This window comes from Cricetulus griseus, chromosome X, assembly GCF_003668045.3.
Source record: "Cricetulus griseus strain 17A/GY chromosome X, alternate assembly CriGri-PICRH-1.0, whole genome shotgun sequence".
Classification (NCBI taxonomy): Eukaryota; Metazoa; Chordata; class Mammalia; order Rodentia; family Cricetidae; genus Cricetulus; species Cricetulus griseus.
In genome coordinates this window covers 67,000,979-67,013,977 of record NC_048604.1, presented here as the reverse complement: position 1 = coordinate 67,013,977, position 12,999 = coordinate 67,000,979, and the positions used below count along the sequence as shown (strand labels likewise).

General features: G+C 41.7%; 1 long non-coding RNA gene across 1 annotated transcript; it reads left to right on the top strand.

The window, feature by feature from the left end:
- The first annotated feature begins 4,574 nt into the window (after positions 1-4,574).
- Positions 4,575-12,508, top strand: LOC103162733. The gene is made up of 3 exons (XR_003488395.2): positions 4,575-4,735; positions 8,056-8,162; positions 11,296-12,508. It is a non-coding gene; the product is annotated as an uncharacterized LOC103162733 (long non-coding RNA).
- The last annotated feature ends 491 nt before the right edge of the window (positions 12,509-12,999 follow it).

Here is a 12,999-nt window from a genome sequence, read left to right as displayed (position 1 = left end):
CAATCATGGCACACACCTTTAATCCCAGCAGTTGGGAGGTAGAGCCAGTTCGAAGCCAGCTTGGTCTACAGAGCGAGTTCCAGGACACAGAAACCCTGTCTGGAAAAAACAAAAAACAAAACAAAAAACAAAAACACAGACCCTCTTTTGAAAAGCAAAAACAAACAAACTAATATGTATGCATGGAGTGCATTGGGATACTACGTACATACATAATATGAAAGCAGTCAGAATGGAATTTGACCACTGTAGTGGGCTCCTGTCCTTGTTACTGGGGATCCTATGCCCTGAGACTCCTTAGTATGAAGTTCATTGCCAGTTACATATTCTGAATTTAAAAGAGCACAGTTTTTTTAATGGTTGTTGAAGGTGCATGTGTATGAAGATGACCATGTAGGCCAGATGAGAGTGTCTAGTTTCCTGTAGCTGAAGTTAAAAGCAGTTGTGAGTGACCTGATATGGGTTCTGGGAACTATAACGCAATCACACACACATTCATGCACACACACATACTGACATTAGTCTTTCGTTATCCATCTTTTGTGAGAAATATGATGCTGAAACATTTTCCAAGAGTCTACAGTGTTTTTTTTTTCATTTTCTCTACTGCATATTTTTCAAAACAAAATACTTTAATCTTCATGTGCCACTGTTGGTTACTTTTTTCATGCTTTTGCTGTCATAAACAATAATTCTTTGCACTGACCTATTATCTGAAAGTTATTCACCTACACCTGTTGGGTTATTCTAGCATCATGCACTGAGAAGATTGTCTTTGCTCCACTGAATTGCTTTTGCAACTTAGACCAGCCAAGGTCAATTGGACAGGTGGTCAGGCAGTGCTTCTCCTCAGCAGCCCACATCCTTACCCCCTTCAAGCTGCCAAGTTGCTCAAGAGGAAATCAGTTAGATAGATGAAGGGACAGAGGGGTCAGTGTCTTTGCAACTTGGCGGTGACTGTCGTTCTCTCATTATTTTCTTGCGGAAGGAGCCTTTTCTTTCTCAAAGACCAGGAAGAGATCTGTTAACCCTGCTCCCCAAAAGTGGAAATGAAGCCAAAGGAAAAGTAAGAAAGAGAAATCTTCAGACCAAAGGGTATCAGCCTAAGCAAAGCAGGGAGCAACCAGGAACAGAGAGAAAAAAATTAACCAAGAAACTGGCTGCAGAAAATGGAGACTGAAAACCAGAAACCTCTCTGTCAAGAGGACAGAACCACATCTGCTCTTCACACCTGTCGGTCTTGTCAGGGTTCCCATCTCCCTTCTGGCACAGCCCAGGGGATTGTTTTTAACAACTATGTTATAAATGCCAATGCATACTAACCACTGAATCCTCCAGCTCCCCACTATCTTGCATGTGCTCCTCGATTTCTACAAATCTCTCTCTCATATGCTAGTCTATTGCTTTTGGTTTTTTGACCCTCTGAGATTCATCAGAGCCATCTATGTGACCCCAGATTTGGCACTATTTATTTGAGACTCGTGGACTCAGCAGAGGAGACACAACTAAAAACAGTGATTCTCTTCCCCTTGAATCTATAAATAGTCAATAGTTCTGAGGTATAGTGCAGGACCTGTCCCCTTACCTTGACTGTTGGTAGGGCAGGACTTGTGTTGGCTCAGTATAAATAACTGAAGTTGGTGTGAGTTAATGATTACAGTGATTGCATTAAGTATAGACAATGGCATTTTTGCAGCCCTTCACCCCATCTTCTGCCTAAACATGACCTGAACAAGGATGACGCCAATGGACAGGCTAACAATGAAGGGGGAAAACTCATGAGGTCTTAACCCTAGACAAAGAACTACAGGCAACTAAGGAAAGCTGAGAGCAGGGAAGAGCACATCAATTGGTTATCCAATACCAAGTGATCAGTCCTGAAAACATAGATACAAGTGACATTATACAGACTGAGCAGGTGCGCGTATATTTACAAATACATAACAGTAATTAAAAGGAGGCCATGAATTTGAAAGAGAGCAATAGGGGTAGGGAGATGTGCATAGGTAGGTTTGAAGGGAAGAAAAGGACAGGGAAAATTATGTAATTGCATTATAATCTCAATAAATAAATAAAAATTTTCAAAAAGATCTCCCAACTATTGACAAGCTTACTATGCAACTGAGGATGACCTTGACTTGATCCTCTTGCTTTTATTTGGGGGATAGTCTGTCCTGGGAGGTTTTGCTGTTCTTGGAGTCCAAAATGCCTAAAGATTTAGTAAAGTAAGTTATCTCTGAAAATTTAATGAAATGAAATAATTTAGGAAGACACTCCTTCAGCTATTAACATGTCTGTGCATGTCAAGCAGGAGTTGGAGACAAAGGAAAAGACAGACCCAAATTTCAGGTCTCTAATCCTGTTTGTTACCTTGTGAAGCCAAGTGGGGCATCAGGGCCTTCTGCCAAAGCAATTTCTGAGAGCCTGTTATCACAGGGCATAAATTTCCAACAGCAATTAACTTAAATTATTGGTAAGAAAACAGGACTATTTCCGAGACTGATAACATATTGTCTCCTATATTTTGCATGCAACTTCATGGTTTGCTTTTAGTTTTGCATTTATTTTTTCTTTAATGTAGTCTCATGTAACTCAGGCTGATCTTGAACTCACTATGTTGCTTATGATGATCTGAACTCCTGATCCTCCTTCCTCACCTTCCCAAGTGCTGGGATTAGAGGTCTGAACCACTCTGTTCAATTTTTCCTAGATTTTCATTAGAATAGAATAGCTTCACTAAGGAAAACATTTTTCTAGGGCTGGTAATATGGCTCAGTGGTAAAGCTATTGCTTAGAATGTAATTAGAAGGTGGTGGATTCAATCCTCAGTAAAACACACACACACACACACACACACACACACACACACACACACACACAATGGGTTCGAGTCCTGACTGCAAGGCAACTCAGCCTACAGCAAGGAACTTGCCACAAAGCCAGACACCCTGAGTTCAATCCATGAAAAAACAAAAAGAATAAAAAACAAAAACAGAACTACATGGTGGAAGTAGAGAAGCGATGCCTCCAAGTTGTCCTCTGACCTCTCTACACACGGGCTGTGGTATGCACACTCCCACACACATCCCCCTCCACACACACACACATACTAAATAATTAAAAGTAAAAATACATTTAGAAACTGGGTGTTGGTGGTGCACACCTTTAATCCCAGCACTCGGGAGGCAGAGTCACGAGGACCCCTGTGAGTTCCAGACCAGCCTGGTGTACAAGAGCTAGTTCCAGGACAGCCTCCAAAGCCACCCTGTCTCGAACCCCCCCCAAAAAAAAAACCAACAACAATTTAGAAGTTATAGATCATTTATATGAAGATTAAAGATAAAAGAAATGCTTTTAGATGGGAAAGGATTTTAAGATGGTAAAATAAGGTTTCTGTCCAAGGTTTCCTAGCGAAGCTTCCCTCCAGCGACTGCAGACAAGCATTGAGTCTCCTTGAGTAACTTTCAAAAATGGTTTAAATTAAATATATACATATATATGTGTGTAAGTATGGATATATACTGTGTATGTGTGCGTGTGCGCGCGAGCATGCTAAAGTTCATGAATCACAGTACACTTGCGGAGATCAGAGGGACAGCTTGCCAGAGTCAGTTCTCTCCTTTCCTAAAACTGACCCTGTGAATTGAACTCAGGTCATCAGGCTTAGAGGCAGGAGCCTTTATGTGCTTGGCCATCTCTGTGACTCTTGGGAAACTTTCAAAAAAATATTTTTGAGTTTTATTTATGTACTTGCCTGTATGTTTGCCTGTGTAGCGGTATGTGCATGTGAGTTCAGCTGCGGGGGGTGGGGGTGGGTAAGGGTAGGGGTGAGAGGCTTGGCTCCCCCTGGAGTTACAGGCAGTTGTGTGCCCCTCACCCTGACATGGGTGCTGCTCTTTTGCAAGAGCAGTAAGCACTCTTAACCACTGGGTCATGTCTCCTGCTCCAGTCCATGTTGGTGCAATAGGTAAAATGAGCATCTTCTTTTCAAAAAGGGGTTTTGTTTTCTGCCTTTATTGATAACCCAGGATCCCTTTCTAATTTGTGTAGTGAGCAGTATTAGTGAGAATGTCCAAAAGCCAAAGGAATTATTGTCAGCCTCGGCCCTGTGAGTTGCCCTATAAATGTCCTAAAGACAAGGCATAACAGTGAAAGTCTTTCTCCAAAGTTAGGGGACATTCCCAGGCCTACGGCTGACTGACTTCTCCAGCTAACCTCTGTAACATGGGGCTAGCCACAGCAGTCACAGCAGCTATAGCAATGCCGGCAACTAAAATGACAGACACTGCTCTGTTACAGGTCTCAGAATAGAACACAAACCCATCTTCTATAGAATCAGAAAGGAAAAGAAATTCAGGAGGAGAAAAGGAAAACTAAAGGAAAGATGGGCAAGAAGAGGGGGAACGTCTGAAAGGAGCAAACAGAGGCAGCCGTGAGGAACCGCAAGTGGTCAGTCATCTGCGGAAGCGGCAGCTGACCATCCGGGTCACATAGCTGGCAGAGCCATTTGGGGAGAGCTCGGAGCGGCGCCGGCGCGGCGCAGGGCCTTTTTGCCTGTGACGCATGCTCATCTGTACCTCCCCCATTCCCCCCCTTCCTCGGCGCCAGACACCCAGGCTTGTATAACTTGTAAAATGGCGGCGTCGGGACATTTGCGTACTTCCTGGGGTTAGCAAAGCAGCTAGAGGATGACTCTCTAAGGACAGTGGAGACACTGGCCAGTTAATGTGTCCCGGTGAGTGCCTGGCCTCGTGCTGGTCAGCGAGGAGGTCGGGGCAGCGGTCACCACTCTGACCACATTTTCTGCCGAGAGAAAGAGTACGGCGTGCATGTCCTAATTCTCCCCTGATTCACACGACGTGATAAGTGATCACTCTCCGCATCACCCGACCTCTTCTGATGAGACGTCAGGCCAGCGAGGGCGATTCCTACAAAAGCTCCTTCTTAGAGGTTTCCTTTCACTTTCCTTTGTCTAACTGGGGTTTTGCGGATTCCGCGTGTCTCCAAAATGGAGCATTTATACTCCAGTTCCTCAGAGACCTCCAAGAACAGTTTGATCTCTTGGACCTCAGCTCTTTCTTATCAAAACTTAGTAGTTTGATAAAACTAACCTGTTTGTAACGTACTGATTATAAGTATATTAAGCTTTTTTAAAAATGCCTTTCATATGTACCCCAAATGAGGATCCTAGTATATAATACTGAATATGTGGTCTGGAAGTATCTGAGTGCTTGTTATGATAGGATATAAAAATGATCTATGTTCTCTTGTTGGATGCTTATTTGGTCAAAAGAAGTGTCGTTTTCTTACTTAGGCATTGCTGAATAAAGTATGAGTTGTTACAAGCATTTGGAAGCATTAAAGTTGCAATATTTAGGGAAATAAAAATATAGCTATTATTTGACCAAGTATATGGAATACCAAAGTCCAATATCTGGAAGTCAGTAGCCTGGCTTTCAAGGAGCCATCCTTCAGAAAAGAAAGCATCAGTATATAAAGAAGGACAGGTAAAGAGGATGATTGTGCAGCTTTCTTTTTGTGGCAAGTAATGAGAAACAACCTGTGTATCCATCAGTAGAAGAATGTTAGAAAAAGTTTGTATATTTGAGTCTTTGGTATAACAGTTGCTATGATAGCTTGTTACATTAAGTTGCAGAATCCTGTGATCTCATTTTTCCCCATGTATGTATAGGGTGACACAGGTACGTTAAAATTAACTTTGTTTTTTAAAAAATTATTTTGATGGCTTTATATATTATGAGCTATATTACTAAGAGATAGAATAAAATCAAACATTAACATTATAGTTGAGCTTTTGCCCTATCTATACGTGATTGTGTCTCACTCTTTGGCCCTCCCCTAAAGTAACTGTTTTTCATTTTGTGACTATATTCACTTTTACCTCCTCCCCCGAATACTGGCTATGGAACTCAGGGCCCTGTGATGCTAGGCAATCACACTCCAGTCTATCTCTGTCTGTTTCTGTCTCTGTCTCTCTCTCTCCTACGTCTTAGTTTTTTGGAAAGTCAGGCATGATGTAACCAGTAAAAGGAACTCCTGTATATAGGCCATTACTGATGTGGGGATTTGACATGTTCTGAGTGCCCTGATTATTCTGTCTTTTAGTGCTCCTGTGGTCCTGGGTTGCGTAAGTACAATTGCCTGCCACCCTGATTATCTCACCCTCTCCATGTAAGTGGGATATGATGACGAGAAAACATTGGCTTGGATATTGCCTTTCTAACAAGTGGAAAGTGCAGGCTGGAATTGGGTCCTTGGGTATGTCCCTTTTTCCATGTCCTGTAGTCTCTGATAAAGCAGTTTATTTTGAGTGAAGCCTTGTTCACTACATAATGCTCTGGTGTATTGCAAGATGGCTGAATATATTTGAAAGGTATTTGCACCTGCTTCCCCTCTTGAAGCATATTCTCTTTGATCATCCTGAGAACCTGAAGTAAAAGCAATAGTTTTTGGGGTATCCATGCCATGTTGTTGTTTGTTTCTTTTTTTGAGACAGGGTTTCTGTGTGTAACTCTGGCTGTCCTGGAACTCACTCTGTAGACCAGGCTGGCCTCTGCCTCCCGAGTGCAGGGATTCAGGGTTTGCCTGGCTACAATGACAGTTTTCAAGTTTGAGCATTCTAAACTGTAAACCAGAAACCCTCTATAAATTTTTAGTACAGCTAGGTAGTTTCTGTAAAGTTTCTATTATGAATTTTGGATTCCTTAGCATCTGTAGGTTAGTCTGGAGAGTATCACACTTCATTAATGCCCTTTTTTGTTTTAGTTTTCAGCATATAGATGATGCTAAATTATTTTGTTACACATTCATCATTTTGCTATTGTAGCATTATAATAGTGATGTTTTTCCTACAGTTACATAAGACTTTACAAATCTTCGGTTTATTGCAGTTTGTTTTGAGCATATCAGTATATTGATTTTTCTTTTGAGACAGGATCTTATGTAAATCAGGCTGGCCCCAAATTCACCATGTAATTGAGTCTGTCCTTGAACTTCTGATCCTCCTGTCTTCATTTCCCAAATGCTGGGATTACAGATGTGCTCCACCGCACACAGCTTTCACGTTGATTTTTATTACTGGCCTTGTATAATACCAGTTTGGTTAAACAGTCTACTGTTTATTTGTTATCATTTTGTTTGCTCTTCGGGGTTTCTTTTTCCTGTTTTTAGCCCCCTTTTCCCAGTGTTAGGGATGGAACTCAGGATGGAACATGCTAGACAACACTCTACCACTAAACTTCATCTTCAACCCTTAAAATGTTTATTTTCTTTTTCGGCAGGGAGTCTTCCTGCCTCAGCATCTAGAGTAGCTGGGATAATAGAGATGTACTACTGCACCTAAATTGCCTTGGGATACTCTACTTAAGACAGTTGTGTCTGTGGCCTCAGTTTTGATCAGCCTTCGGCTTTTTTCTCTTAGCCTTTTTTTTTTTTTTTTTCAAACCTTATATCATGGACTAGAACCACCTCTGTTCTGGACCAGCAGTAAGGGATTTCTTTGTTTTATTACAATTTCCTTTCTTTCTTCCTTCTTTCCTTCCTTCCTTTTTTCTTTTTCTTGACACAGGATTTCTCTGGGTAGCCCTGATTGTCTTGAAACTCTCCTGTAGACCAGATTGGCTTTGAACTCAAGAGATTCACCTGCCTGCGCCTCCTGGGTACTGGGACTAAAGATGTGTGCCACCACCTCCTGGCGTTTTATTAGAGTCTTAAGAGAAATATTTCAGAACATTGATGATTTACATGTGCATACCTTTGTTATGGTAGTATTTCCTTCTATTCCTAATTAGCTGATTATTATATGCATGCATTGGTATTTTGCCTGTGTGAGGATGTCCTGGAAATGGAGTTAAAGACAATTGTGAGCCACCATATGGGTTCTGGGAATTGAACCTAAGTCCTATGGAAGAGCAGACAGTGAGTGCTCTTATACCCTAAACCATCTCTCTAGCCCCTAGCTGAGAGCTTTTAAAGATTTATTCAGTTACCTATATGTGTGTTTGTATGAGTTTATGTAACACCACATTCATGCAGGTGCCTATGGATACCAGCGGGTGTCTGATTTCCCATTACTGAAGTTAATAACGCTGAGGAGATAGAAGCAGGAGAATCAGGAGTTCAAGATTAGACTCAGCTACATGGTGAGTCTGGGACCAGTCTGGGTTACATAAGATTCTGTCTCAAATCAAAGTCAATGAGTTAATGTGCTAGCAACAAAGCATTATACATTGAAATGTTATAAAGTTTTCATTCATATAACCACAGGAAAAGCGTCACTACTATAGTGCTACAATAGCAAAATGTTGAATGTGTAACAAAGGACAATCAGCGTCAGTTACAGTTGCAGGATACGTTTCCAGGAACTGAAGCCCACTCTTCTGTAAGAACAGTAATCTTTCTTAATTACTGAACCATCTCTCCAGCCTCTCCTCTGACAGTTTTTATCTTGAAAGAATATTGGGAGGGGACTGGGGAAATGGCACAGTTGTAAAATGCTTGTAGCATGAGTGCCAGCAACTTGGATTTGATCGCTAATGAATAATAAACACTGGGCATGGTGGCAGGTTGGGGGGACAGGTATCAGAGACAAGTAGATTCCTGGAGCTGACTGGCCAGCCAGCCCAGCCAAATAATGAACTTGTCTCAAAAAGTAAGGTTGAGAGTGATTGAAGCTGACACTTGACTTCAACCCCTGACCTCCACACTCACACATGTACATACATATAAACACTTACAAACACAAAAATCACAATATACATACATAAATAAACAAATAAGCAATGGATTCTTTTTTCAAAAAAATTTTAAGCATCTATTGGTATGATTGTGTTTCTTCTTTCAGCTGTTGATATGGTAAATTTATTTTGCAGTGTTGTAGTTTAGGCAAGAAAGTTACAAACCAGGACTGGAGAGATGGCTTAGCTGTTAAGAGTAATTGTCTATTCTTCCAGAGAACCCCAATTTAATTCCTAGAACCCACATGGCAGCTCACAACTATAACTCCAAGATATGACACCTTCACACAGACATACATGCAGGCAAAACACAAATACACATAAAAGAAAAAAAAAAGTTACAAACCACTATGCAATTAGAGTCCTTTATTGGCCAGCAATGGAGACGAGGCTCTTGCCCCAAAGAGCTCTCAACACCAAAGCTCAAAGATAGAGCATTTGTTAAGACAAAAACCACAGTGAACCTGGTAACCTTTGTTTTGGTTATATAATCAGCAGATATTTTGGTTATTTGGTTAATTTTGCTACTGCTGTGAATTTGTAAACATTTTTGGAGATAGAGGTTTGTTAACTGTGTCACAACCCACAGATTGAGAACCAGTGGTCCATAGGTGCAGTAGAAAGTCCCAGCCCATTCTGTGTTCCTCTAAGTTCAGTGAAGTCCCATAAAAATCACTTTACTACTCCCCCTTAAACTGTATGCATCCCCCACTTTCCTGCTCCCCTATGGAAAATGTGATATATGTAAGAGTCTGTAGGCTCATGGATAGTTACCTTTCATGATTGCTTCCTTGTGTATAACAAATCTGCAAGCCCTTTCTCTTATTTGATCTGTCATATCCTTCTAGGGAGCTTTCATATAGGGCAGATTGAGTGATGAGTCAGTCTAGCTTTCTCTGCTAAACCAGCCCATGGTTCTTTACTCTAGCTTATGACTTTCAGCTAGGTAAAACTTCCTGTTTGTTCCTCACTACAACTTCTCTATTGTGATTGGCTTTTGCTTTCCCCTCATTGTGTTCAAAATCAGTTTTCTTGAGGGTGCCTTTCTGGGCTATGCCTTCCTGCATCCTGGTCTCAGCCTCTGCCCCACACTACTCTGGAGTGAAAGTCAGAGCAAGTGGCTTGCTTTTCTCAGTGTGATACCCCAGCTTTAGAGAGTGTTTGACAGGGAATCATAGCCTCTGGTTTCCTAAATAATTATGTCGCCCTCGGGTGGGTTTTGTGCTGTCTCTCAGAGGCCTTGTTCCATGTAACTGTCTTCACTCCTGCAGTATTCCTTAATTTTTCAGTGTTTTATGACATTTGTTAGCCTTGTGACTGGCTGGGAGTATGCCTCATCTGCTTGATTTATTATGCCTTAGCCTTAGAAATGATGTCCTTGGATGTCATGGTGGTGCCGTATTCCACACCCCTGCCCCCTCCCCTAATTTTGAAATCAGTATTTATTTCTGCCCTTTTCCTGGGGCCCTTCTTGTCCATTCACCAGGGTCAGATAGCTTTCACACCAGGCCAGAAGCTATAGTGTTTGTTGTCCTTCTTTTACTGAATAAGGATTTGTTTTGTAGACACAAGGAAGATCTGGGTAGTTTTCTGAAACTCTCCCCAAACTGTTCTTGGTCCTGTGCCCAATGATGTGTGGTTCAAGGGTAACGTCTCAGAATTCTCAGCAGTCTTCTGTGCAGTCTGACACATAAATGAAGAAAACCTCTGAAGAGTGAGCAAAACTCCTCGATTTTTGTAATTTTTATTCTTATGCCCCCCCCAACATAAATGTCGATACCAATAACCCAGGCTTCCCAGCTCCTTTGACTAGTTGTGTATAGGATAAAAGACACATAACTGATTCTTACCATTTGATTATGATAATAGGGCTAATGACAGATGTTGGCACAGGAATAGGAGATCTAACTGTATCCTTTTTATACTATCATTCCTTATCCAAGAAATACAAGAAGTCCTTGATTAAGTTTCTCAGTGTCTAACAAGTTAAGAACACTTGCTGTTTTTCCAGAGAGTCCAGATTTGGTTCCTTGCCGGAGACCAGCTTTGGCAGGGGGTGCGGGTGGGGGTTCAGGTCCCATGCCAGTTCCTAGCACCCACAATTGCCTGTAACTCTTATTCCAAGAGTTCTAGGGGATCCAACACACTCTTCTGGCCTCTGCAGGCACTGGACACTCATGTGGTACATATACATACCATGTAGGCAAACCATTCATGCACATAAAATAAATATTGAAAAAGAAAGAGCCTGGTATCGGGTAAGGGTTGATTCCTGGGCAGGGGGTCACTCTCCAAAGTAGAAGAGGCCTAAATCGCTTGGCAGTAGAAAAAAAGACTTTGACTCTTTGGGGGAAAGTAGTGGTGCTTTTCTAGAAAGCATTCTGGCTGGGTTAGGTTGCAGTAACAGAACTGACTGTATTTCAAACACTGGAAGTGGTTATCAGAATCTGGGGACAAATGATTTCAGAACTCATCCTTAGTGACCGTGTCATGCCAGCTGGCACCACTCTAATAACCATTTTGATGTTTACATCCATAGGTCCTTCTCTAGTCTGTCTGCTATCCAGATTTATCCGTGCAACACATGAGCACTGTCCCCTTGATGTGTGAATTCCCATTCCAGCCTTGGATTCAAAGACTGCCACCTAATAATGATGTCTCAGTTCAGCAGGAAATGGCTAGAATGATCTCAGTGCCACCTAGCCTCCGCTGCCACCTCCTTTTCTGTAAAATTGTCCTTCTGTTCCTTTTACATAGACAAAAGGCTGAAAATATTATGTCATGTAAGTGAGGAGTGCATCCATCTCAGAAACGGGCCTTCCAGGGGGCAAAACCCTAAACAGAGAGAGCTGCAGGCAAGGGTATACTCAGCTTCCCTGGCGCCCAGGGCCTAGAAGCTGCTGAGCACTGGCACACTGCATAAGTCATATATTTACAAGGCTCACTGCCCTGCAGAATTTTCCAAATGCTTTTTTTTTTTTAACCCTGAGATGTGTTTGAGACTTACTAAGCACCTGGCTGAGCCCAAACTACAAAATTTGTAGTACCTATTAACCCAATTTGGTAATGTCAACCAATTTGGAGCTTTCTTTTTTTTTAAGATTTTATTTGTATTTTATTATGTATGCAGCATTCTGCTTCCATGTATATCTGCACACCAGAAGAGGGCACCAGATCTCATAGCAGATGGTTGTGAACCACCATGTGGTTGCTGGGAATTGAACTCAGGACCTCTGGAAGAGCAGCGGGTGCTCTTAACCTCTGAGCCATCTCTCCAGCCCCCCAACTTGGGGCTTTCTTATGGCACCCTTCTCCCTCACCACAGGACCTTCAAAGAATGCCCTTTGCTTTCCCTGGGTGTCCTAAAACATTACCTCAGACCATACTGTGCCACTGGCTTGAATAAACCTTTTGTCTGAAAATTGTTCAGACTCTGTGCCTCCTTTGACCTACAGTGATGGCATAGCTGAGCATTTGTTGAAATAAAACAGTATAGTTTACCGCATCAATTGACTCTTCCTTTCCTTAAAGAATTTCTCTGTAGCATGCTATGTTTGAACTTTAATTGCAGTTAGTGCTTTCATGCCCTTGTCCTGTGCTATCAACTACATGGATGTAATATTTTAAATTCTTTGTGATATAAACAGTTTTTACAGTCTCTTCACCAGGTATAAAAGCCATCTCAAGAAACCTGTATTTTCTTATAAGAAAGCAAACTCCTCATCCATTAAAGTTTTGTTCATAAGATTGCAGCAATTCTGTAATTTTTTTAAGATTTATTTCTCTCTCTCTGTGTGTGTGTGTGTGTGTGTGTGTGTGTGTGTGTGTGTGTGTGTGTGTGTGAGACAAACGTGTGTGTGTATGCATGTATGTGAGCATATATGCTTGCAGAAGCTGGAAAAAGGTGTCAGATCTCCTGGACCTGGAGTCACAGGTAATTGTGAGCTTCTATGTGGGCACAGAGAACCAAATCTGTGGCCTCTGTTAGAGCAGCTGGTGCTCTTACCTGCTGAGCCATCTCTCCAGTCCCAACAATTCAGTAACATTTTAAGACTCATTTCCTAATTCTACTTGTAATATTTTTACTACATGAGGTTCCTTCCTCTGTTAAAATCTTGACCCATTCCCAAGGTCACCCATTAGGGTTGGAATCAATTTTTTTGCAAACTCCTGTTAAATTCTATTTTTTTTTCCTATGCAGAGGTTGCTGGAACACACTATGCAACTGCTCCATCACTATACT